The sequence below is a fragment of the Monodelphis domestica genome, chromosome 1 (assembly GCF_027887165.1).
Source record: "Monodelphis domestica isolate mMonDom1 chromosome 1, mMonDom1.pri, whole genome shotgun sequence".
NCBI classification, from domain to species: domain Eukaryota; kingdom Metazoa; phylum Chordata; class Mammalia; order Didelphimorphia; family Didelphidae; genus Monodelphis; species Monodelphis domestica.
In genome coordinates this window covers 281,773,519-281,799,301 of record NC_077227.1, presented here as the reverse complement: position 1 = coordinate 281,799,301, position 25,783 = coordinate 281,773,519, and the positions used below count along the sequence as shown (strand labels likewise).

At 40.2% G+C, this 25,783-nt stretch overlaps 1 protein-coding gene across 3 annotated transcripts in view; it reads left to right on the top strand.

The window, feature by feature from the left end:
• The window catches only part of ACTN1 (actinin alpha 1), a 123,596-nt gene that overhangs the window by 29,853 nt on the left and 67,960 nt on the right, over positions 1-25,783 (top strand). The window lies entirely within an intron of this gene.

Genomic DNA, 25,783 nt, shown 5'->3' with positions numbered 1-25,783 from the left:
AATATGAGCACAGGTCTCTTCCAAGTCTTTTTTAATGCTCCTTGTTCTGCTTCATACTTAGGTTTGGGTTAAGACTGAGTGACTTTAGAAGCTTTCTTCCTATCATTTTACATAGGAAAACATTAATGATTTTCTTTGTGATAGGATTTTTCAGGATTCTCATTGGTTATGTTCTTCTGTCTCCAGCCACTTCCCAACATTCTAGTTTTCCAAGTGGCAGAATCTCTGGGGCCATGAGCCTTCTTCAATGATTGTCTTAAGTTCAACTCTGGGGAACAGATTGCTTACTAGAGTGTGGGGGAGTGGGAAGCTACCAGAATAAGTTTCATTTGCTGCTCATGTTGCTTGGATTAAATATCTCTACCCCGAGGGTCCCACAACTTTTCCACCTTGCAGCCATGTGGATAGGCTGGGATATATTTGTTCTGGATGGTCTGTTTAGATTTTCTTTGTTCCTCTGCTCTACCAGAAACCACAATAAAAGGCAAAGGATGGTTTAAGTAGGAAGGATCCATGGTCATTAGGATGAGATGAAAAGATTTTGTCTGATGAAGGAGCCACTACAGCCCCTAGCCCAGGAGGACTGGAGAAATGTTTTGTTTGTGACTAATTTTTGTGTGCGGGTGGAAGCAATTATTTTACTTTACTTCTTTTATTGAATGAACACCTGACAATTATTTCCTCCCCCCACCTCAATCAATCAATCTAGGTAAGAATTTACTTGTGACCATTTTGATAGCTTGTCTAAGTCAGCTTAGTGTTTAAATCTCATTACTATCCAGTCATTATAAATTTTTTATATTTATGACTTCAATTCAACAAACATTCTATCCCTACCAAGTGCTGGCCTTTGGAAATACAGAAATAAAAATAAAGCAGTGTCCTTGCTTCAGAGTCTGTAGGGCATTTCCAAGTAGATAAGTAATTACAAGATCTATGATTGGTAAAATAAAGTACTTTCAGAAAGGGAAGGGCATGAATAGATGGGGAGATCTGGAAATAATAATTCTAATGGATAGCATTTAGATAGACGTTTTTGAAGTTCACAAAGCCCTCTCTATAGAGGGTGTTCAAAAGACTTTGGTGTAGTTTAGGCTAAAACTTAAGGCAAGACCTTTTGGAATACCTTCTATGTGATTTCATTTGATCCTCATATTCAAATGAACAAGAAAAGGTCTTCTGTGGTTCAGGTGACACTTGAGCTGTTCTTTGCAGGAAATTGGAGATTTTCAAAGTCAAAGGTGAGTAGGCACTGCATTCCAGACTTAAGGGACAGTCTGTGACAGAGGTAGGAGATGGAACATTATGAATGGGTACAGTTAATCCTGACTGAAATGGAGAGTGAGAGGGATTATTAATATGAAATAAGACCAGGGCAGCCAAGCAGTTCAGTGGATAGAGAGTCAAGCCTAGAGACTTTGGTTCAAATCTGTGCTGATACTTTCTAGTGGTGTGACCCTGGGCAAGTCACTTAACCCTAGTTGCCTAGCCTTACTGCTCTCTTGTCTTGGAATGGATACCTAGTTTTGATTCCAAGACAGAAGGTAAGGGTTTAAAAAAACAACAACTAAGAAGACTGGAAAAGGAAGTAGGGACTAGCCTGTGGAGAGTTTTAAATACTGGGTTGAAGTTCATGATTCAATAGATACAGTTTGTATTTTACCTGGGAGGGGAACCAGGGAAATTTTCTTGAAAGGGTGAGTGAGTCCATAGGTAAAGGATATACGAACCTATTATGTGTCAGGCACCATGTTAAATAAACACTTAAAAATATTAACTCATTTCATACTTACAACACAATCCTGATAGGTAGGTACTATCATGATTCCTGCTTTACAGATGAAGAAACTGAGGCAAAGGGAGGTTAAGTGATTTGCCTGCAGTCATCCATCCAAGGTCCAATTTGAACTCTCCATTACCCCACTTAGTTGTTTGGTTATTAGACTATTTTATTTTATTTATATTAGGCAATGGTTGGCTTGGTGACAATCATTTTTTTCCCCCTTTCACTTCAATCCTTTCTTCAATTTAGGGTGTAGCTACTGTATCCAAAAGGTATCTTGGTATATAGCATATATACTTTTCAGAGATAACTTGTAACACTTCACAGAATTTTGCACCTAGTGTCATTCGTTCTACTTTCTTCCTTCTCCTAAAGTGCTGCTCTCTCTCTCTCTCTCTCTCTCTCTCTCTCTCTCTCTCTCTCTCTCTCTCTCTCTCTCTCTCTCTCTCTCTCTCTCTCTCTCTCTCTCTCTCTCTCTTTAAGGTAGGGGACAACAGAAAGAAAAAGAGGATTGAGAGCTAAGACATTGAGTTCTAGTAAACCTTGGGAGTTATGTCCTATCTTCATCCTTCTCTGACTTGCTCATTGGGTCAGTAGGAGTATTAAAATTTTACCAATAAATGAATGAATGAACATTTATTAAACATCTACTGACTACCAAGCATTGTATTTAATCTCTGAGGATGCAAGTAGAAAAAGCTAGACATTTCCTGCTGTCAAGAGACTCATTTGGTAATTGGAAGAGAGAATAATACTAAGTGAAAGTTTAGCAGAGATAGAATGTTAAGCTTTTTGTGAGTAGGGACTTTCATTCTTATACTGCTTTGTACCCTGAGGGTCTAGTACCTGGCAATAGGGGGCACTTAATACATATTATTGTATGATAGAAAAACTCACAAATCCTATGGCTTAGGTAGTCCCAGCAGCCCTTAGATATGTCAGAAGACCCGATGACAGTTCTGGTGCTCTTCAGAGATCTTTAGAAGGTAGCAAAGCCTGGTAGTCTTCTAGCTTACCTGGAGGAGTATTGGCAATTCCTATCTCATCTAAGTCATCTTTGTTTGAGCAATCAAATAACCCTATGAGTTCTGGATTGGTCTGGCCATGAGAGAGGGAAGGGGAAGGGGAAAGACAGGCAGGGACTGGGCAGCTGATGTGGGTGTGTTTTCCCATTCCTCCCAGCAGCCCTGGATGTGGCTCAGACATCTCACAGAACACTATGTCACCACAGACCCTACCCAGACTTACATTCTAGCTAGACAGACACATCTGTGTTTCCCCCACTGACCCATTCAACCCTTTTGTTTCAATTTAGTTTCCTGTGGAAAGGGGACTTTTGGACATAAAATATCCATCCTCTCCCAAAGCTTGCCTTCTGTTTGCCCTTTCTAATAAGCTTTAATCCCCAAGCCTAGCATAAATGAAGTTTTGATTTCAGGCTGCTCGCTGAGTAGGTGACACATAGGGAAACAACAGGGGATTGGGTTTGGGTGTTGTTGTTTTTTAAAAAACTACCCACAAAGTCACCACCATTCTAAGTTTGCTTGACACATGGATATAGGTGGAAGGTTCATTAGAGGACTTTTTCAGTCTCCAGCTCTGCCAATAGGGGATATCCACATAGACTTCTCTGTAAAAGGATACCAGGGAATGGGAGGAATGGATCATCTTTTTAGGAATCAGCTTAACAGAGCACATCCCCTAACAAGAGCTACCATACACAGGAAGTGGGATTGAGTTTCCTTTTGAGTTCTCCAGGAAACCCTCTGGCCATCCCCTTCCTCCCCATTCATCCTGAGATCTTTGTTCAGAGACAGATGGAGCATATGGCTATGGTGTGGAGGGGGATGAGATCAGAGAGCACCTTAAGGACTCCACAGAACTCCCAAGGAGTAGAGGGAAGCTGGCACCTCTGTCCAAGGGACCCTGTAGTAGGGTGGGAGGATAGTTTTATTTAGTTAGCTTTAAGGTTCATTCATTCCTTTGAACACAATAGGACCCTAGAGTATCCCTACTTCTGCCTAAGGGCCAGTTGTTGGATTCAGTTCTATAGCATAACTGGGCAAGGTGGGGATATTAAGGATATTAAAGAAACCAAAATAAACCACTAGTTAGGAAACAAAAACACATGAAACAATGGAACAAGAACAGATATTTTAATCAAGTCTTTAGGGTCTTTTTCAGCTCTGACATTCTATCACAGAATGTTAGTTTAGGAAGACTCCTAGAGTCCCATTTTCTAGATGTTATAGCTAAATAAGAAGAGAATAAGATAACGAATATTTAAAATGATCAAAGCATTGTACCCAGTGCTGAGGATGCAAATAAAAATAAGACAATACCTGATCATAAGAAGCTCACTCATGTTTATTTGTTTATTTGTTCATTCATTCATTCATTCATTTATTTATTTTATTTTTTTTATTTTATACCCTTACCTTCCATCTTGGAATCAATACTGTGTATTGGTTCCAGGGCAGAATGCTCATTCCTATTTAAAAGGCAGCTAAGTAGCACAATAAACAGAGTCTAGAATTTAGAGTCAGGAAGAACTGAGTTCAAATCCCAATTCAGACAGTTAGTAGCTGGGCAAGTCATTTAACTTCTATATGCCTTTGATGTCTTATCTGTAAAATGGAGATTATAATAGCACCCACTTTTTACAGTTATTGTGAGAATTAAATGAATTAATGGAAAATGCTTTGCAAACCTTAAAGTTCTCTATTAATGATAGCTATTGTTATTATTAATAGGAGAGAGGAACAGCTAGAACAACAGGCTAGGGGTCTGTAGGGTGCTAAGGCAAGTTTATGGTAATAAGGATCTTGTGGTGAATTATTTCCATTTGTGCTTTCTGATGTAGAACCATCTAACACTGCCAAAGTCTTTAATGGCCAGAGCTTTGTTTTCTTGGTCTGTGGTAGCTATGGTTGGTGAGGAGGTGGTGGAGTTGCCAGGTCACATCTCCACCAGGGTTGCTATCACTATTCTGGCTGGCAGTCTGAGAAAGTTGTTATTCCTGGAGCAATTGGATGGGAGATCTGGGCCTGTCTCCATTGGGCCTGAAATCTTGGCAGTAGTTTGGCCTGCCTGGAACAGACTCTGGGCACATTGGTGCTATGGATAGAATCCTTCCCTGCCAGTCTCTGATGGTTGGGGTTGGTGGACTGCATTGCCACAAAAAAAGATGAAATTAATTTCCCAAGGTTATATAACTTTAGCATGAGGAATTTGAACCTTGGTCTTCTGATTTCCCAGCTCAATATTTTTATTCTTCACTATTCAACATGGTTTAAAAAATTATGCTAGATTTAATAGTTTGGGGTTTTTTGTTTTTTATTTTTGGTCTAGACCTGTGATTTCTTTCAGCTGCATTTGAGTTTCCTTGGACATTAAGACATCAAGTGACTTACTGTTGTTCACATTGTATGTTTGAGAGGCAGGACTCATCATACTCATACTGGTTCTCTCACATCTTTTATAGTTTATTTTTTTAAAGGAATACATTAGCTTTTAAAGACAGTAGTAACAAGAGCATCCTGTTTTTTTTGTTCTCTTTCTCTTTCATGGTACACTGTGATTTTAGGATTTTAAGTGTTTAAAAGTATCATACAAAGAATAAGTGTTGTGAACATTCAGAAAGGGCTGGTTATATAAGAGACTTTCTGGAGGACGTTGGATTGGAGTTCAGCCCTTGAAGCATGGGGAGGGTAAGCAGAAAAAGAAAGTGGAATGGGGATGGGATAGATGTAGGCCAAAGAAACAGGATGTAAAATGCGGCTGTCCAGTCCTAGATAGAAACTTTCCCTCCAGATCAGTGGAATAGACTGGGGGAAAGCGACCTCAGCCAGATAGTATACGATAAACCCAAAGATCCCAGGTCTTGGGACAAAAATTCACTATTTGATAAGAACTGCTGGGAAAATTGGAAGACAGTGTGGGAGAGACTAGGAATTGATCAACACCTCACACCTTACACCAAGATAAATTCAAAATGGGTGAAAGACTTAAACATAAAGAAGGAAACCATAAGTAAATTGGGTAAACACAGAATAGTATACATGTCAGACCTTTGGGAAGGGAAAGACTTTAAAACCAAGCAAGACATAGAGAGAATCACAAAATGTAAAATAAATAATTTCGACTACATCAAATTAAAAGGCTTTTGTACAAACAAAAGCAATGTAACTAAAATCAGAAGGAAAACAACAAGTTGGGAAAAAATCTTCATAAAAACCTCTGACAAAGGTTTAATTACTCAAATTTATAAAGAGCTAAATCAGTTGTACAAAAAATCAAGCCATTCCCCAATTGATAAATGGGCAAGGGACATGGATAGACAGTTTTCAGATAAAGAAATCAAAACTATTAATAAGCACATGAAGAAGTGCTCCACATCTCTTATAATCAGAGAGATGCAAATCAAAACAACTCTGAGGTATCACCTCACACCTAGCAGATTGGCTAACATGACAGTTATGGAAAGTAATGAATGCTGGAGGGGATGTGGCAAAGTAGGGACATTAATTCATTGCTGGTGGAGTTGTGAACTGATCCAGCCATTCTGGAGGGCAATTTGGAACTATGCACAAAGGGCGATAAAAGAATGTCTACCCTTTGATCCAGCCATAGCACTGCTGGGTTTGTACCCCAAAGAGATAATGGACAAAAAGACTTGTACAAAAATATTCATAGCTGCGCTCTTTGTGGTGGCCAAAAATTGGAAAATGAGGGGATGCCCATCAATTGGGGAATGGCTGAACAAATTGTGGTCTATGTTGGTGATGGAATACTATTGTGCTCAAAGGAATAATAAAGTGGAGGATTTCCATGTGAACTGGAACAACCTCCAGGAAGTGATGCAGAGCGAGAGGAGCAGAACCAGGAGAACATTGTACACAGAGACAAACACACTGTGGTATCATCGAACGTAATGGACTTCTCCATTAGTGGTGGTGTAATGTCCCTGCACAATCTGCAGGGATCAAGGAGAAAAAAACACTATCCAAAAGCAGAGGACAAACTGAGGGAATAGAAACACCAAGGAAAAGCAACTGCCTGACTACAATGGCTGAGGGGACATGACAGAGGAAAGACTCTGAGCGAACACTCTGATGCAAATACTAACAACATGGCAATGGGTTCAAGTCAAGAACACATATGATACCAGTGGAATCACACGTCGGCCACGGGGGGTGGGAGGGAGGAAAAGAAAATGATCTTTGTCTTTAATGAAAAATGCATGGAAATGATCAAATAAAATACTATAAAATTAAAAAAAAAAAAAGAAAAGAAACTTTCCCTCCAGGTTCCCCCCATAAGGGGGAAATTTTGTTCTGCCTACCTAAGAACAGGACTGAGGGGCAAAATAAGTGGTAATCGGTTGACAGTTCAAGTCATTGCTCCTAGAAACTCAGAAAAAATAGGACATAACTCTGAGAGACTGAGAGATAGCATCCCCATTTTATACATGAGGAAATAGAAATCAACTGACTTGCCTAGGTGTCAGTCTAGTGTCTGAATCAGATTTGCACTCAAATCTGTCCTGATTCCAGATCATAGGCAGAAAACATGAATAAACTTTGTTTTGCACAGTCTCTGAGCAAAACAAATCTTACTTTATTTCTTTTAAATTAAACTAAACCTTTATTGTCAATTTCTTATAGCACAATAGTATTCCATTACCAACATGTACCACAATTTGTTCAGCCATTCCCCAATTTATGGTTATCCCCCTCAATTTCCAATTTCTTTGCCAACACAAAAAGAGCAGCTATAAATATTTTTGTACAAGTAGGTATTTTCCCCTTTTTTATTACCTCTTTGATATATAGCAGTAACAAATACATTCCTTTGATTAAAAAAAGTGTCAATATCTTTAATCTGGGGAACTGCTTTCTCCAATTATAACCTTACCATTGTTCTTATGAAATCAAATGCTTGCTTTCATGTCAGTGTCAGGATCAACTTCTATTAACTTGAAGATTTGTTTTTTACCCTAACTTATCTTCAGAATGTGCTTGACTATCTGAAGGATAGGCAGATCAAGAAAGCACTTTAAGATCCCACTATGCCACTTACCTGCTTTATTGAGATATCTAATGGGGGAGTCTTTCCTTTCTGGAAAGTCCTGCAGAAAGTGGTTCCTGTAGGATCATAGATTTAAATTTTTTTTTTAAGCCCTTACCTTCCATCTTGAAATCAATACTGTGTATTGGTTCCAAAGCAGAAGAGTGGTAAGGGCTAGGCAATAGGGGTTAAGTGACTTGCCCAGGGTTACACAGCTGGGAAATATCGGAGGCCAGATTTAAACCCAGGATCTCCTGTTTCTAGGCCTGGCTCTCAATCCACTGAACCACCCAGCTGCCCCCTCAATTTTTTTTTTTATGTGTCTTTTAGAGGCCATCTAGTCCAGGGGCTCTTAACCTGGGGTCCATAAACTTATTTAAAAAAAATATTTTAGACAACTATATTTCAACATAATTGGTTTCCTTTGTAATCCTGTGTGTTTTATTTTATGCATTTAAAATTGCTATTCTGAGGAGTTCATCAGAGAGCCCATTCCCCCTTCTTTTCAACTCCATTTTTAAGTAATGTCTTTCTCAGTAGAGAGTAAACTCCTTGAGGTCAGATTGCCTTTTTGCTTGAATTTAAATACTTAGTGACTTTACTTTGTTTTGAGCATCCTTGGTGAGGAGGTAAGCATTGAGTCTTTGCTCTTGGCAGGGCTTGACAGTTTGTTTAAGCTGAGATCTAATTGAAAGCATGTGGCAGAGAACTGGAGAGGCCCTGGCCCTTTAAGATTTAGGCTTCAAGTGATTTTTGGCAGAAAAGATACTGAAGATTTAATTTTAGAGCTGGAGAGGGGGGTGGGGGGGAAAGTCCTCAGTCTGCATCTGGATTGTATTAAGCCTTTCCCTTCAGCAAAGGGCCATGTTTAAAGTTAAAATGCAGAACCCTGGCTGGGGTGGTGGTGGTAAGAGGTTGGGGAGGAATATTACCATTTTGTATGGTAGGCACCAGGGTTATATGGTGGCACACAGGACTTTCTGCCTGTCCTTTTACCTTGTGATAAAGGGGGAAAAACTAGTCTCTCCTTTCTACTATTAAGCCAGAGTTAAGCATTAGTGTTCAGAATGTTGCTCACAGCTGGAACTTGCCATTTTAGTACTGGCTCCCAAAGCCTCTGAACTCTACTGAATTGGCTCTCTGTCATCTGGATTTGTTCTGACAGTTATCCTCCCAAGATAGATTTGCTATTCTATGTCTCAAAAGAGACCCAGGAGAAGCATCTTGCTGAAGAACACGCGACACTCGGACATCTATGATCCTCATCTTGGGCTCTGGAAGGCTGAAGGAGATCTGCCAGTGGAATTCCTCCTCTCACCACTCTGATTTCCTGGGATTTATAGCAGAAACCCTATATTTGGATTTTCCTGTGGACCAAACTCAAGTGTAAGGAAGGAGAGTTTCAAGTGTTAGTGGAAGTCTAGTCATTGTAGGGGTACTGTGTACCTACCAAGTAGTCTGACCCAAATTGTGTATAATCTCTTTTTCTTTAAAAAGAAAAAAAAAATCCTTATCTACCGCCTTAGAATCAAAACTATGTATTAGTTTCAAAGCAGAAGAGTGGCACGCTAGGCAATTGGGATTAAGTGACTTGCCCAGGGTCACCCAGCTAGGAAGTGTCCAAGGTCAAATTTGAACCCAGGATCTCTTACCTCTAGGCCTAACTCTCAATAAAATCCACTGAGTCACCACTCTGTCCCTTTTGTAGTCTCTTCTAAAGTTGCCAGAGAAAACCACAAATGGGGCCAAAAAAAGTTAGGCACAACTGAAACAATTGAACAATAACATCAAATAGCAATTTTCCTAAGAAGATAGTGTAATTATTATTATTATTATTCCCATTTTACAGGGTAATAACTAATCCAAGGCCACAAGACATGTGAGTGTAGTAATCAGGAATAATAGTAATAATGATATAATTGCTAGTATTTATATGATGCCTACCATGTGTGAGGCACTGTGCTAACTGCTTTACAAATGTTAGCTTATTTGATCCTTCCAACAACCCTGGAAAATAGTTACTATCATTATTTTCATTTTATGGTTGGAACTGAGGCAAACAAAGATTAAAGATTTCAGAGCCATTAAGTTGCCTGGGGTTGGATTTGAACTTGAGTCAGTGCTCTCTGAGACACTACTCCTGAATTCCTTGTTTTTTTGCCTTTATAACTATCTTCCTCAAAGTGATTTGAATTTTCTTCTCAATCTCCTTCTTTGTTTCCTTTATCCCTTTCTTGCCTTTAAAAGGAGCTGGTAGAAGATAGGGAGGTTCAATAAAGTAAGATAGGAAAATACCTCTGATACTAAGCAGTGTTTCTGGGGGAACATTCTCTCCTGTCTCCCTAAAAATGGGAAAAAAAAGTAGAAATGCTTAACCCACAGGGCTAATGTCTGATTATTCTCGGTGGCAAGCCAGTTTTTCCTGTAAACTTGCTTCCTGGAGAGGGAGAGCAGATGAGGCAGAGATAGAAAGGAGATAAATGTTAGCAAAAGTTGTCCCTGGCTTGCTTGAGGAAAGCTGCTTCTTGCTACGAATTGGAACTGGTTTCCCCAAGAAGCATTCTCTGGTCCCCCCAGGGCAGTCATCTTCACACTATGATGAGTAATTATTAAACACACGATAATTATCACGGGCCCCAGAAGTGGGACTGTCAGAAGTTGGCCCTTGGATATTTGTCCTTAACTCTTCTTTTCCCCAAATCTGTTGGAGCCACTTGTACAGTCTGACACAGTAGCTGCCTCAGGATAATCCAGGCTGGTTAGGCCTACTGGAGACCCTCTTCCCCCCAATTCTCTCCCTCCACCCCCACCCCCAAACCAGCAGGCTCGAATGATGGAAAGCAGAGCCTGTCCCTGCTTTGGCTGCAGTACAGCTCTGAAGGAAGTCTGTAGCTGCTGAGTTAATAGGAAACTCCAGCAGCACAGGCTTCTACTTTTAAGAGAATGGCCTTTTTTGGCTCTGTCCTTTTTTCACCTCCCAAGCAGATATACAGGGATTTGGTTTGAGACTTTGACAGAACACCAGTGGGAAACCAGCAAATCAAATGCTCCTTGACTGTACTGGCAGACAGGAATGTTTCCTGACATATCCGCCCCCATCCAGGATCCCCTGACACCCCACCGCCCCCTTCAGCTTTTTCTGTTTGGGTATTATTGTCTTCATTCCAGAGTCTTTTCCTGTGAGCTGCTGGGTGACAAATTTTTGGCTAGTAGGTTATAAAGAATAATCTGAAACTTCCTAATAGGTCTTTGGGGAAAAGTCTTCTCTCTCTCTCTCTCTCTCTCTCTCTCTCTCTCTCTCTCTCTCTCTCTCTCTCTCTCTCTCTCTCTCTCTCTCTCTCTCACACACACACACACACACACACACACACACACACACACACACACACACACACACACACACACACACACGGCTGTCCTTCATTCTCTCTAAGCCCTCCTACACAAACAATCCCAAAACACTGCTTTCTTAAGAACTTACAATGGCCCTCTATTTCCTTGACTTCCTGAGTTTAAACTTATCTTGGCATTCTAAGCTTGTGATAGTCTAGTTCTATCTTAACTTTCCAGTTTTCTCCTAATTTTTTAAACACAGCCAAAGGCATATAAAGGTTTCCTGAATCAGCCATAGTTAGCAATCCATTATGGGCCAGGTGCACTGATTAAAAACAAACAAAGATTGGTCCCGATTGTGAGCTCCGCAAGGGCAGGGAACTATCTTGCCTCTTGTTGTATCCCCAGACCATGGTGCCTGGCACATATTAGGCACATAATAAATGCAACAGATTGACATAGTAAATAAAAAGTCATTTTTTGGGTTGGATCTAGGGAGATTGGAAAGGCCTCAGCTCATGATGTTAAAGTTGAAATTATCAAAAAATATTACAGGTAGAACTGAAACTGCTCTTAGAGGGTCCTCTATTTCAACTCCTTGTTTTGTAGGTGAGGAAACTGAGGCCCAGTGTTTAAGGGACTTGCTTAAGGTTACATATGCAGTAACTGGGATTCCAGTGTAACTTTTCTAACTCTCCATTTGTGGCTCTTTCCCCTGTTCCTCACAATCTCCCATGATACTTTTCTATTACCCATCTTTATTCTTTATATACCATTCTTTTTTTTTTAACACTTACCTTCCATCTTAGAATCAATATTAGGTATTGGTTCTAAGACAGAAGATTGGTAAGGGCTAGACAATGGGGGTTAAGTGACTTGCTCAGGGTCACACAGCTAGGAAGTATCTGAGGTCAGATTTGAACCCAGGACCTCCCATCTCTGGGTCTGACTCTTAATCCACTGAGACACCCAGCTGCCCCTCTACACCCCATTCTGAAGATCATTTCATTTTTAGAAGAAATAGAAGCAGACTAAGGTGGTAGGGGTGGCCAATCCATGCTTTTTCATATTATGGTCCTATGAGAAGGGAATTTGTATTTTGATTTGATCAGTCAGGGATTTAGACTACCCTGCCATTTATTTTGAATTTGGGTCAATCAGCATCTAGGGAATTAATCCCACAGGCACTGCCTCCCTGGGTGGTGCCAGGCTAATTGAGGAATTGTTATTGGCTCCTGGGGAGTGATGTAAGCTAACTAGTGGGTGTAGTAAGGATTTATAAGATGAGACCCAGCAGGAAGGTGGGGGGTTATTTTCTGAGGCTGAGATTTGGAGACAGACATTGAGTTGTTAGACTCTGGATTATTAGGCTAGGAAATTCTTGACCTCCTTTCTATATTTTTCTATTTTCTTTTTCTTACTAATAAATCTGTTAACAGTCTTGTGACTTAAGGGTTAATTACAATTTTGGTGACCACCCATTCTAATCATTACAGTACCCTCTGCCCTAAAATGTTATCTTGTTTTTTCTTAAATCTTCATCTTGCCCTCAACTTGTAATCCCTTTTTCAGTACCCAGGTGCTCCTCCCTAGTCTGAATCAAATCCAGAATATTCATTCTTTTAGTTGTTTCCTCCATCTTCTGAGGGATGAACTTAACCAGCTGTGCAACCCTGGGCAAGTTACTTAATCCTGTTTGCCTTTGTTTCCTTATCTGTAAAAAACAAATTTCCTCATCTGGAGAAAGAAATGGCAAACCACTCCAGTGTTTTTGCCAAGAAAACCCACAATGGGGTCACAGAGAGTCAGATGCCTCTGAAAGGACTAAACAACAAATGGATCGTATCTCTCCTCAACCCATTCACTCCCCATTGTGTTTTGTTATTTGTTCCAGGACATGTGGTTAATGCATAGGTTCCCATTTTTGGTTGACATGTATATCCAAATTATCTGTTATTTCAATTTTAAGTCAATAGCAGCTGACAGGGTTGGGTAAAGGGACTTAATTCAGGATACCTGTATCATATGTCTGGTTTGCTGGTCCACTAAGTTGGACACCTCTTAGGTCCTACCTTTGTGCATTTCTTCCCTATGTAAGATTAAAAACAAAAAAAAAAACCTTTACCTTCCATCTTAGAATCAATACTGCTTCCAAAGCCAAAGAGCAGTAAGGATTAGAGAATAGGGGTTAAGTAACTTGCCTGGGGTCACACAGCTAGGAAGTAGCTGCCTCTAGATTTGAACTCAGGTTCTCCCAACTCCAGGCCTTGACTCTCTATCCACTGAGACACCTAGCTGAAGCTATTGACATTTTTGTGGCTTTATTTTACTTAGGTGTAGTAATAATTGCTACACAACCCTCAGTGCCCTTTCTCAATTTCCTACCAGAGGAATGAATAAAGGGGTGGAGGAGGGATGATTAGGATGCATCATGTGAATAATCTGTATAATGATTTTATTTTTTAAAAATTTAGTTTAATTAAAAAACCCTTAACTTATGTATTGATTCCAAGGCAGAAGAGTGGTAAGGGCTAGGCAATGTGGGTCAAGTGACCTGCCCAGGGTCACACAGCTAGGAAGTGTCTGAGGCTAGATTTGAACTTAGGTCCCTCCGTCTCTAGGCCTGGCTCTCAATCCACTGAGATACCCAGCTGCTCCTTGTATACTGATTTTAGCCATTGTAAAATAATCAGTTCAAAGTCCATCCCTTTAATAAAGCTTTCCAGAACCAGCTGATAGAACATGAAGGCTCCTCTAGCTCTCTGGGTCCCATAGCCACTGAATATCAAGAGAGTGTGGATTTGAGGTCTTTTTAACTCCAACAGTTCTATCCATACCATATTGTCCCTCCTCATGGCTAAGTAAGAGAACAAACAGAGAAGATGATTTCCTTCCATGTGGTAGCCATCATCAGAGGGCTGGCCCTGAATTAGCAGAAGACAGTAGAAGCTATCCTGGGCATCAGAGTTGTGCTCTGTCCCTCCGTAAATCCTCAAATGAGGAGGCACTATTTCCAGATTACTCATGGTGAATTGCCTTCCTTTGCCCATCTGCTGTCCCTTCCTACCCTTCTGTGGGGAAGGGTTTGCAGAGATTGTATTCTGCTATCGCCCTGGGTGGTGGTAGCTGCTTTGACAACGGGAGGAAATTATTCCCTGGGAAAACTGGAGTTTTTGGAACACTGGCCTGGGGCCCACCTCAGTGTGAGTCCACAAGCCCTTCCTAAATGTAACAAGGAGAGAGATCTTGGCCTGGAGAGGGTGGACTCCAGTGCTCAATTGTAGTGAGATCATATTTCTTCACCCCTTGATTACCATTTACCTTTCCCATGCTCCCTCCCTCAAGTCTGCAAGAGCTTTTCTTCTGTCCCTGTCAATGCTTACTATCTAATTCTTGCACACTTCTTGTCTGTCTCTGTTATTTCTTTGGGCACTGCAAGGCCTTTTATCATTGAATTCTTTCTTGGTGATGAATATCTGGTCTCCTCAGCTATGCTGTCACCTTCTTAAGGGCAGTGTCTTATAATCCTCTCACTTTCTCATAGTACAGCATAGAGTTCCTCTGGAAGAGGAAGCAGTAACTTTTAAACTGCATTCAGACTGGTAGAGTAATTCAAACCTATCAGATTGGAATGCCAACCCTGTTAGATGCTATAATGACCTTGTTCAAATAACTTTGGGCCTCAGTTTCCTCAAGTGTCAAATGAAAGGTTTGGATTAGATCAATAGTTTCCAATGTTTTTTGTTCTGTGGATTTTATCCCCCCCCCCAAGTGTTTTAAATCCGCAGTGTAATTTAATATACTACTCATAACATTCTTTGAGATTTATTCACTATGTGCTTACAGTAACTGCAATCATAACTTTTGCCCCCAAAAGCTTCAAATTAAAATTTACAAACCTAGAATGCTTCAAACATGTAGTTGCATGTTGTCATGGGAGAAAAATGTATTTGTAGCATAATTGAGCAATTATTGAATTCTTAAAGCATCATTAAAGAATTTTTAGCTTGAACTCATTGAGTGACCCACTAAATGGGAGCCAGCAAATTAGATGTACCCATAACATTCCCTTTCAGCTCTAAAGCCACAGATCATTTTCTCTGACCTCTGTTAGGGTCCTTCTGATTAATTTCTTTGGCAATGGGAATGTACCCCCATTACGTGTGTGTGTGTGTGCGCCCGCGCGTGTGTGTGTGTGAGCGTGCATGTGCATGTTAGGGAAGGGGTTTGAGTACTATTACCCTAGCCAATGTAAGAAGCCTTGGGGATGCTTTGGAATTAAGATAGAAAGATTTATTAAATGCATAAAATAAGATGCCTGGGGAATATGATCATATTTTAATTAAACTTATTCAAAGGTTGTCAAAATATTTTTTAAAAATATTGGACCCTAGGCAACCTCTGGCACAGAGATTAGCTGTTGCAAAAAGACTTGGGAAGGCAAGAGAGATGGAGAGAAAGAGAAAAGATAAGCATGAGGTGGAGAAACATCAACAATGGAGGGTAGAGGGTGTGTAGAGGAGAATAATGGTGCCATTCTGAAGGCTATGTGTCTAATGGGGTGGAGTGCTGAAGAAGAAAATAAATACCAGTCAATAAAATGATCACATGAAATTCAAGCTGGTGCTGTGGACAGGTATGAATTAAACTAAACACAATGATCCCCCTGGGTTTGGAGCTAATCATCTTTGCACATCTTTTAAATTGATTGACAATTCAACATTTATTGCATTTCACTAATAATCTCCCCTCTTAGTGCCTCATTGTGCTCTGTAGGTGACCCTGGGCTCCCAAAGTTTATGCCAGGGCTACACAAGCTCTGGCAGGTCCTACCAAACTGGTAAAGCATCATTGACCTGGCAAAGAACTTTATTTCAGGACTATTCTGGCTTGAATTGCAGAGGTTCATCACCAGAAATCTGTCCATAGGAGATATAGCTTTGACTTTTTTGCTTTTTTTCTTTTGCCCATAGTGAGTTGTAAAGCTTATTTACTGAGGCATGGAGAGATGCTAAATATTGGAATATCTTTTGAGCACCCATTGTGCCATCGCTGCTGTTCTAGGTTCTGTGCTTTCATGTTCTGTGCCACAAATGTTGGCAAGCAAATGGGGAACATTCTGTATGCTGGATGGGATCACCAGTTTGTGGATTTAGATATGATATTTTTAGGTTGTCTTCAGTCTAGAGTTATGTTAACTCCTTGTATTTATTTAATTTCTTTCTTCATCAAGGTCACATGCAATCAAATACATGAGAGCAATCTTTTGAAAAATGTCCATCATGCAGTGCTTATGGATAAAGAAGGAAATAGAGAAGGAAAGTGAGAAGGGAATGTTGTTATGGTCACTCCAGAGAAGCAGGGACAGGTCTGCCAAGGTTCCTGCCCAGATTCCTTCAATCAAGCATGTAATGGTGGGGAATTAAGCAGTCTGTTAAATAGATCACTAGTGGTTGTAGAATGTCTCCCTTTTCCAGGTTATTAAGAAGAATATAGGGGTAGAATTTTAACTGCTAACAACCATTTCCAAGGTTACCTAGTCCAACCTCCCATTCAGTGCAGTAATTCCCTCTGTAACCGCTATCCAGCCTCCGCTTAAACGTTTTTCAATGACAGAGAACTCACTGCCTCACTAGGCAACCAGTTCCATTTTTAAGAATATTTTTTCCTTCTGTTGCTCTGAAACCTATCTCTGTAATTTATCCTGACTGGTCCTGGTAATGTTCTCTGGAGCTACCCTGAATTCCTTTTCAACATAACAACCTTTTAAATATTTAAAAATTGTTACTGTGCCCCTCTGAAGTCTTCTCTTCCTCCCCACCCCCTTAGGCTGAATATCTCTGGTTTCTTAATCAGAAGCAAGAATTTCTCACTGTGACCTCCTAGTTACTTTTAATGTTGAATATAATTCTTTTTTTTTTTTTTAATCTCCTTTCCTTCTTTGTCCTTTTAGGATTGTAACCTGTTCATCCTAGCCTGATTTCCTCTGTATAAAATAAAAAAATTATATTAAAAATATTTTTAAAATGATTCCCCTGTATAAAAAAGGGAAAGGTCTTGGGTGGGAGTGTAAAAATGGGAAGGGAAATTATGGTTTTTATTCCCTTTCCCTTTATGAAATAGAAATGACTATTTATGCAATGTCCTGTGGACTTTAAACTTCCTGGCTTTCACAACATGACAAGCTAGGGTAAAACTTTGGGAATTAGGGAAAGCTGGGGATTGGAGAGAGAAGTTATTAGAGTCAAGAAAGGAGGACTTGGAAATTTGGATGTTGTACAGGAGGGAGAGAGTAATGGATAGATGAAAGGTGCAGAGATCAAGCCAGGGTAACTGACAGCCTCTGCTGCCAGAGATGACAAGAAGAAGGTTGAAGGATATGATGGATTATGAGAGGGAGTGTATATTTCCTTTGTTTTCTCATAACCAGGAGTCAGGGGCCAGGAACCAGACTGCTTATTGAGTCTGAGCAATGGAGTAAACAGCTCAACACTTGTCCTTTTAGCTTTTAGAGTAAGAGCCATGACCACACAGCATCTGTGATTAGGTTACTGGGGACATGCCAAGAATGGGGAAAAGGAGCAGGTGTCTTGAGGACCAAAGTCACCACTGACTTAAAATTGGGAGAGGCCCTAGAATGCAAGTCCTTCATTTTACAGCCTCAAAAGTGAAGGTCAATCCAGAACCTGACTCCAGAGCAAGTGCTCTTTCCATTACACCACAGACTCCTAGGTTCAATTATTAGAAAGAGGTGGAATGGAGGGAAAATAGAGAGGGGCTCAAAATTCACTCTCAAGAGTCTCTAAAGCAACTTCTTGAATATTGATAGGTTGCTGGTTTGATGGGAAGGTATGATCTGACTGTGGGAGAGAGCTGGTATGTGTTGGTATGGTAAGGGAACCCAAGAAGGTTGGGGATCTAAGGGAATTAGATCAGATTTTCTCTCTTCCATCCTCCTAAGATTATTGTTCCATAGAGGAGATTCCAGGATAGTCTCTGAATCCATCTCCTTTCCCTGAGTGAATAATGGACTATTATTCTGAAAGCAAAACTTAGGACTTCAGATCACTCTGCTACCCTCAAAGAATATCTTCTGGTGATGCAGAGGGTATTTCTTTTTCTTCACTATCACTCCAACTTCACTCTCACTGTAATTTATTTAGACAAATCCTGAGGTACCTGGGAGGCAGTCAATAAACATTTAGTCAGTAAATATTTGTTAAGTACCTATTGTGTTCCAGGCACTGGGCTAAGTGATGGAAGTTAAGTGACTTGCTTTGGGTCTCCAGCCAGTAAGTGTCCAGAATTCTACTGATCCCCCTGCCTTTATTATAATAACTCTTATTTCCATAGCAAGAAGGAAGGAAACTTCTTAAGTATTAGCTTTTTGCTAGGCATTATGCTGAACTCTACAAATAGCTCTCATTTGATCCTAGGAAGCTGAGACAAATAGAGGTTAAAGTGACTTGCCCAAAGTGATACAGCAAGTGTCTGAGGTCACATTTGGACTCTTACTCTTCTTAATTCTAGGTCCAGCTCTCTATATAAGCCACCTATTTGCCTAGCTAGCACATTAGTGTTTTTGTTTCTTTGTTTTAATTTAAATAAAAAATGTTCAAACAGGAGAGCAAATAAAACGATGAGAATATTGCTGCCCTCCTCTCTGTTGCCATGTACAAAGGGAACACACTCCATGCTGACAGATGTTTAATAGCTCTCTCTGAAAAAATTAATTTTTAAATTTTAAATTAAAATTTTAATTTAAATCAAAATTTTAAAAATTAATTTAAGTTTAATCTACATTATGGATATTTTCTTTTTCACTTTCTTAAGTCTAGATAATCACCAAAATAGTAAATCAAATCCTAACTTGTAGTGTTAGCTATAAATGCTCACTCTAAAAATGTAATAATCAGCTTCCAAGATTTCAGGTTGGCAGCAGCATATCCCTAGGTACACTCTCTACCAAGTTACCTCACCACCAATAGTGGAGGGCACCAAACATGGAGGGCACACACATAGACCAGGAATTAGATTTGAAGAGACACAGAGGGAGCACATTTAGGGGAGTATGTAGCTGTGACATGTTAAAAGTTTACTGAGACATCTTTCCCAATGTGAGGAAAGAGGGCAAGTATTAATTCTTTCTCAATATTTTTAGAAGAGGAAGTTGGAAATCTCAGCAAGGTTAATAAATAAGATGTCTGGATCCTCATCGCTAACAAATGTCAGAGATGAGACTCAAAAATAGGTCTCTTCCAATTTCAAATCTGGTATTCTTTCCAGGATGCTCCATAGATAGCTTTATGGAATCTTCCTTCTCATCCTAGCATCATTATCATTAAACATTCACTGAGCACTCATGGACTGGATGTGATGGGGAATACAGAAGTTATTTATTGGGGATAGAGAAATAGTTGACCTAATTTATCAGCTAGGGAACCCTAAGCCCTAGGGCAGTGATGGTGAACCTTTTAGAGACCAAGTACCCAAACCACAACCCTCATGGCACATGTGAGCCCCCTGCCTTATCCCAGAGAGGGGAGGGAGGAAGTACTCCCATTGGGCTGCTGGACAGAGGGGCAGGTGATGAGAGATGTCCTCAGACATATGTGGAGAGTGGAAGGGGAGCAGCCCCTTCCAGCATGCGTGCCATAGATTTGCCAACACGACCCTAGGGAGTGACCTGAGCTACATCAAAATTAAGTGACTTACTCAAGATCATGTGGGCAGTAGGCATTAACAGTTGTCTTTGAACCTAAACCTCTGAGGGTAGCCTCCCAGGACAGAGAAATATGAAGCTAAATATCAGTGGTAGTAAGTGGTACAGAGAATTCATAGGAGGGTTTTCCTCTGGACAGGGGCAGTTGGTGCAGATAAGATTTGATTTAAGTCTTAAAGAAAGGGGGGACATTTACATAAGTGGAGAGGAGAGAGAGCATTCCAGGGGGTAGAATAGCTAAGGGAAGTTTGCTCATGATATATCATGATTACCATTTATCAGGGGGGGAAGTTTGAGAAATAATGGAAGTTGGGTTCATTATTGCTTCCTTTCTTCTTCCAGGAAGGCAGTGGGAATTCCTGGATGGCTCTTCCTTGGTAGAATAATGGGAGTATCCTTTTGAAAATAGATTCTTTCTATTTGGGCTCCTTGAGTAGATCAAATGGATGACAGGATGAGGAGTGATGGCCATTTGTGTAACCTCTATGGAAATGTATTTGAATTTTATATCTCTGCCCCCTCCATCTACCTACTCGGTCTCCAGAATAGGATTCTTCACACAAAATAATAAATGGGTATTGTCAAATGAGTCCATGAGATAAAGAGGCTCCTTATTTGGGATATGGAGTATGCTTGAATGCTAAACTAACAGTTTTGGATTGAACCTGAAGTCAAAGGGGCAGCCAATGAAGATTTTTGAGCAGGGCAGTGATTTGTACAAAGCAGTGGTCTAAGAAATGAATGATCAGTAGGTGGATTGGAGTGAGGAGAGAGAGAAGATAGAAAGGTCAATAAGGACATTGGTAGGATCTCATATCACCATAGATTTAAAGCTGGAAAGAGCCATGGAGGTCCTGTGTCTCCAAGAGACCATGAAGAAGGGAAGGTGCAGAATGGGAGGAGATGACCAGGCTCCAGTGGTCATACTTACTTACTTTCAAATAAAGCCCTTTGTGCCTCTCTCTTTTAATTATTCAAAATATCTTTCAGTTAACTTTTTGTGTTGAAAGTTAAGACAGACATTTCACTCATCTTGTGTGTATATGGTTTTTGTGCTTGTGAAGGCTCTTCAGTGCAAGGGGTGGGAGATGGGGCAGACAGACCCAGTGACTGTTACTGACATTGTTGTGACCGACTGGTTTGCTATTGAATTATCCAGCCAGGGAGAGACCCTGCCTGGAATTTTTCAGAAACTCTTTGGCCTGGAGGGATCTGGATAGGCTTCAAGGCTTTCTTGTATTGAGGAAGACATGTGAGCCCTTTAAGGTGAGCTAGGAACTCTGTAATTTGCAGCACCAGAATCTCATCCTTGTGTTTTCCCCTTTTATATTCCTGTGATACTCAAAAAAGGCTCTGGGTTTTTGGAACTCTATGGGACTCGTGGGATTCATTTTGAGCAGACTGCCTCTGCTGTGGATATGCCCTATCTTCCCATCTTTTCTGGAAATTTCTATGCATAACACTTTTCCCATTGAATTCATTGTCCAATTGCTAGTACCTCTGTATCTGTGATCACAGATGGACCTGAGAGAATTTTCTCTCTCCCCCCTGACCCTGCTTCCCCCCAAACCCATCCCTATTGGCTATTCCCTCTGATTCCTTGGTATGGAAGAGTCTCATGTATCAGCTAGAAGGATGGCCTCTCTCCCAGGGCTGTTCTAACACTTTTAACCCTCTTGTCTTCTCCTGCTGTGGTCAGAACACTGTCATATGCCTGCTACCTCTTTTGCTCCCCCTACACTCCCTAAAATTTGACCTAATTTTTTTTTACCTTTTTTTTAAACCTTTTATTTGATGCATTAATGGCCTGTTTGACTGTCTTGTGAAAGCCTCTAGGGTTTGGGGATCTCCAAATGCTGCTGGGGTGAACTGGAATAAATCCTGAGAATCTCAGGACCTTCATCTTTTTAAACTAGGGTCAGTGACTTTGCTAGACTTATTAGATTGTAGTTGGGGGATATATTACCTCAATTGACTGGATTTGCTTAATTATTTTTTTAACCTTTACCTTCCATCTTAGAATCAATACTAAGTATTGGTTTCAAGGAAGAAGAGCAGTAAGGACTAGGCATTGGGGGCTTAAGTAACTTGCCCAGGGTCACACAGCTAGGAGGCAACTGAGGCCAAATTTGAACCCAAGACCCCTTCTCTCGAGGCCTGGCTTTCAATCCACTGAACTAACTAGCTGTTTTCCTCTCTTCCCCCAACCCCTGCTTAGTATTGATTCTAAGACATAAAGTAAGGGTTTTTCATAAAAAAAAAAAAAAAAGTAGTTAAGTAAAACTTTCAGGCAAACCATCTGGCAGGGTTTGTAATATCCCACTTTAGTAGCTTTCCCCCACGGCCATAGTAAGAGGAGAAAGGGAAATAGTATGGTTTATCTTCCCTCTTCCAAGACCAAGACTGTCCATTTGTTCTAATTTTATTCTCATCTTACAACTGAGGAAACTGAAGCTCAAAGCAATTAAACAACTGCCCAGGGTCTCACAAACTAGTAAATTCTATAGCCTGGATTTTTACCTAATTTCAGTATTCATTTTACTACACCAGTATATTGTTGCTGGATTAATTTCCCAACATTTAGTGCACTTGATAAAGGAGGCTCTTAAACCTCTGGACCTATTCTGTTGCTTTTTCTACTGAGGCTCAATATGTAGATCACCAGTTATTAGTATCAGAAATCCCTAAGCAGTTACTTACTCCTGGTTATAGGCAGACTTTTTTTTTTTAAATAGAATTCTTACCTTCTGTCTTGGAATCAATACTGTGTACTGGTTCCAAGGCAGAAGAGTGGTAAGGGCTAGGCAATGGGGGTTAAGGATCACATAGCTGGGAAGTGTCAGAGACCAGATTTGAACCTAGGACCTCCCGTCTCTGGGCCAGCTCTTAGTCCACTGAGCTACCCGGCTGCCCTCAATGTAATTTTAAAAAATAAATATTACCTTCTTTCTTAGAATTTGATCTAGGACCCCTGGACTCCAGGCCTGGCACTCTATCCACTATGCTACCTAGTTGCCCCTCAACTAATTTTATTTTTTTTACCTTCCATCTTAGAATCAATAATACAAAGTGGAAGAACAGTAAGGGCTAGGCAATAGGGATTAAGTGACTTGCCCAGGGTCACATAGCTAGAAAATATCTGAGGTCATATTCAAACCCAGAACCTCCTCTCTCCAGACGAGGCTCTCAATCCACTGAGCCACTTAGTTTTTCCTTGTGTTCAACATTATTCTAACCAAAACCCAGTATCTCATGTATGGGACTTTTGGGGGATGCCTTTGAGCAATTTTTTCTGAATAACATAATTTTGGGAAGATTTGGACTGTGGCTTTTGTCCTTAGGGAGTCCCTTGTGTGTCTAGTCATGGTTTTCAGAAACCACTTCTGAAGGGTGGAGAAGACTCTTTAATCCTTTAAGCCAGTTGACAGCTTCTTTTAAAAGACTGACAGTCTTGATGAGTTAATTAAATACTGAATCAGCCTCAGAGACATACACACACCAGACGGGGCTAAGACCTTCCTTGGATGATCCATGCAGTGCCCACATCCTGACCAGGCTGGCAGCCTCTTTTAAGAAGATGGACAGCAAGGACAACCTATTGGAAATGAAATAATTTCTGGCTGTTGATTGCTAACTTTTTTTTTTCATTGAAAGGAGGTAGAGAAGAAAACTCCCAGCTCTAACGTGTGTATCTTGCCTTGCTGCCTGGGGCTAACAATAATGCAGTGTTATAGAGGTTGTTGATACTAATTGCCCTTCAGGGTGAGTGTTTTCAGGAAAGTGTGGTTGCCCAGTAGGACGGGAGGGAGTACAGAAAAGATTAAGGAAAACTGAATTAGAGTCAGAGGTTGATGACTTTTCTAATCCAGAATTCCCAAACCTTTTATTTTTTCGACTTATGGCATGATATTTTTTGCAAGGAGGAATCTTCACGCACTGGAACTTTACGCCAGAAATACCATCAATGGGAGACTTGTTTGTATACATGCAGGTTCCTTTTAGTAAGGGCAGTCATACTCCTTAAATACTTTGTAGGTTCAAGGTGTTTTGACTTTTCTAAGGTTAATGCCTACATTAATACGCAAGCTTTGTTCATTTGGCAAAGACTATACTTGTCATACTTAGCATACTAGACAAGTATATTTAATTTAAATATAAATAACATAAATAAGCAATAAATTAAATAAATACTATATCAATATACATAAATAATATAAATAATAAATATAAATAAAACTAATAATAATAGCTAGCATTTATGTGGTCAGCTAGGTGGTGATGGTGCATAGACATAGAGACAAGAAGACCTGGCTTCAGACACTTGGATGACCTGGATAAGTCACTTCATCCTATTTACCTTTGTTTTCTCATCTGTAAAGTGAGCTGGAGAAACCACTCCAGTGTCTTAGGAAAACCCCAATGGGTATCATGAAGAATTGGACAAGACTGAACATTACTTTTAACAAAATAACAAAAGGGCATTGATGCAGCTCTATAAGGTGTGCAAGGCGCTTTATTTAATTTCATTCTCACAATAGAGGCAGGTGTTATTATTTCCATTTTACAGCTAAGTAAACTGAGGCTAGAAGTTAAATGATCTGCCCAGGGTTATAAACTAGGGGCTATTGGAGGCAGGATTTCAACTTGGCTTCCTGATAGGCAAGTCACTGTACCTTGCTGTCTATATTTATAAATATTCTTTTGTCTGCAATAATTAAACAATGCAATGTATGTCCAACAAAATTCAAAGCATGTTGTTGATTAGCCTATCTGGGAGATGAGCCTAAAATCTGCATGGGAACTATTCCCCTGGGATGCAAACACCACGCAATAAAAGTTTTTGTATGTCTCTAAGGAAACTTTTCCATAACATGGAAAACCATTAATCTTTGTTTTGTTTCCTGGTTCCAGGTGATAAGGGACATCACATCCCTCATCCCTACCCTTTGGCTAAGGAAAACAGAGGTGGGAAAATTGCCAACTTTCTAGCTAGCTGTAATTGTCACGGTTGTCTATGGCTAAATCTCAGAAAGGGCAGTTAGGTGGGGTAGTGGATATAGTGCAAGTCCTGGAGTTAGGAAGACTCATCTACCCGAGTTCAAATCTGGTCTTAGACACTAGCTGTGTGATCCTGAGCAAGTCACTTATTCCTGTTGGCCTCAGTTTCCTCATCTGTAAAATGGGCTAGAGAAAGAAGTAGCAAAGCACTCCAGTATCTTTGCCAAAAAAACCCTAAAGGGAATTATGAGGAGTTGGACATGATTGAAAATGACTGAGCAACAACTGGGCTATTCTAGGTACCTCCTGAGCTTCCAGCTCAATCACCGCGGGAGCGAGAATCCTAATTACTGCCTTAGTTACTCCAATCAGTGCCTCAAATAATTTTAAGTCTATAAGTTGTGATTATAGGTAGAGGTACTAGAGTTGGTTTTTAAAAAGCCTTCCATTTTGTGTCTTATTATAATTCCATTTTCCTTTCATGTCTGGCTTGTTTGTTGTTCTTCAGTTGTATCAGTTGTGTCTGCCTCAGTATGACCCCATTTGGGATTTTCTCAGCAAAAACACTAGAGTGGTTTGCCATTTCCTTCTCCAGCTTATTTGACAGATGAGGAAACTGAGGCAAACAGGATGAAGTGATTTAACCAAGGTCACCCAGTTAGCAAGTGTCTGGGGGTGCATGAATCATATAATTTTGCAAAACTTATGTGGAAATTTTTTATAGGATCATTATTCATGTTGCATCCTTTGCTTGACTCAAATCAATTTTCTATCAGGGGATTGGAGGACTGGGGGTCAGACTGGCTGGGGAATAATAGTGTGCTTCTCTTGTGCACTAGTATATAGATTCATCTGAGATCAAGCAAAGAAGTTCTTTT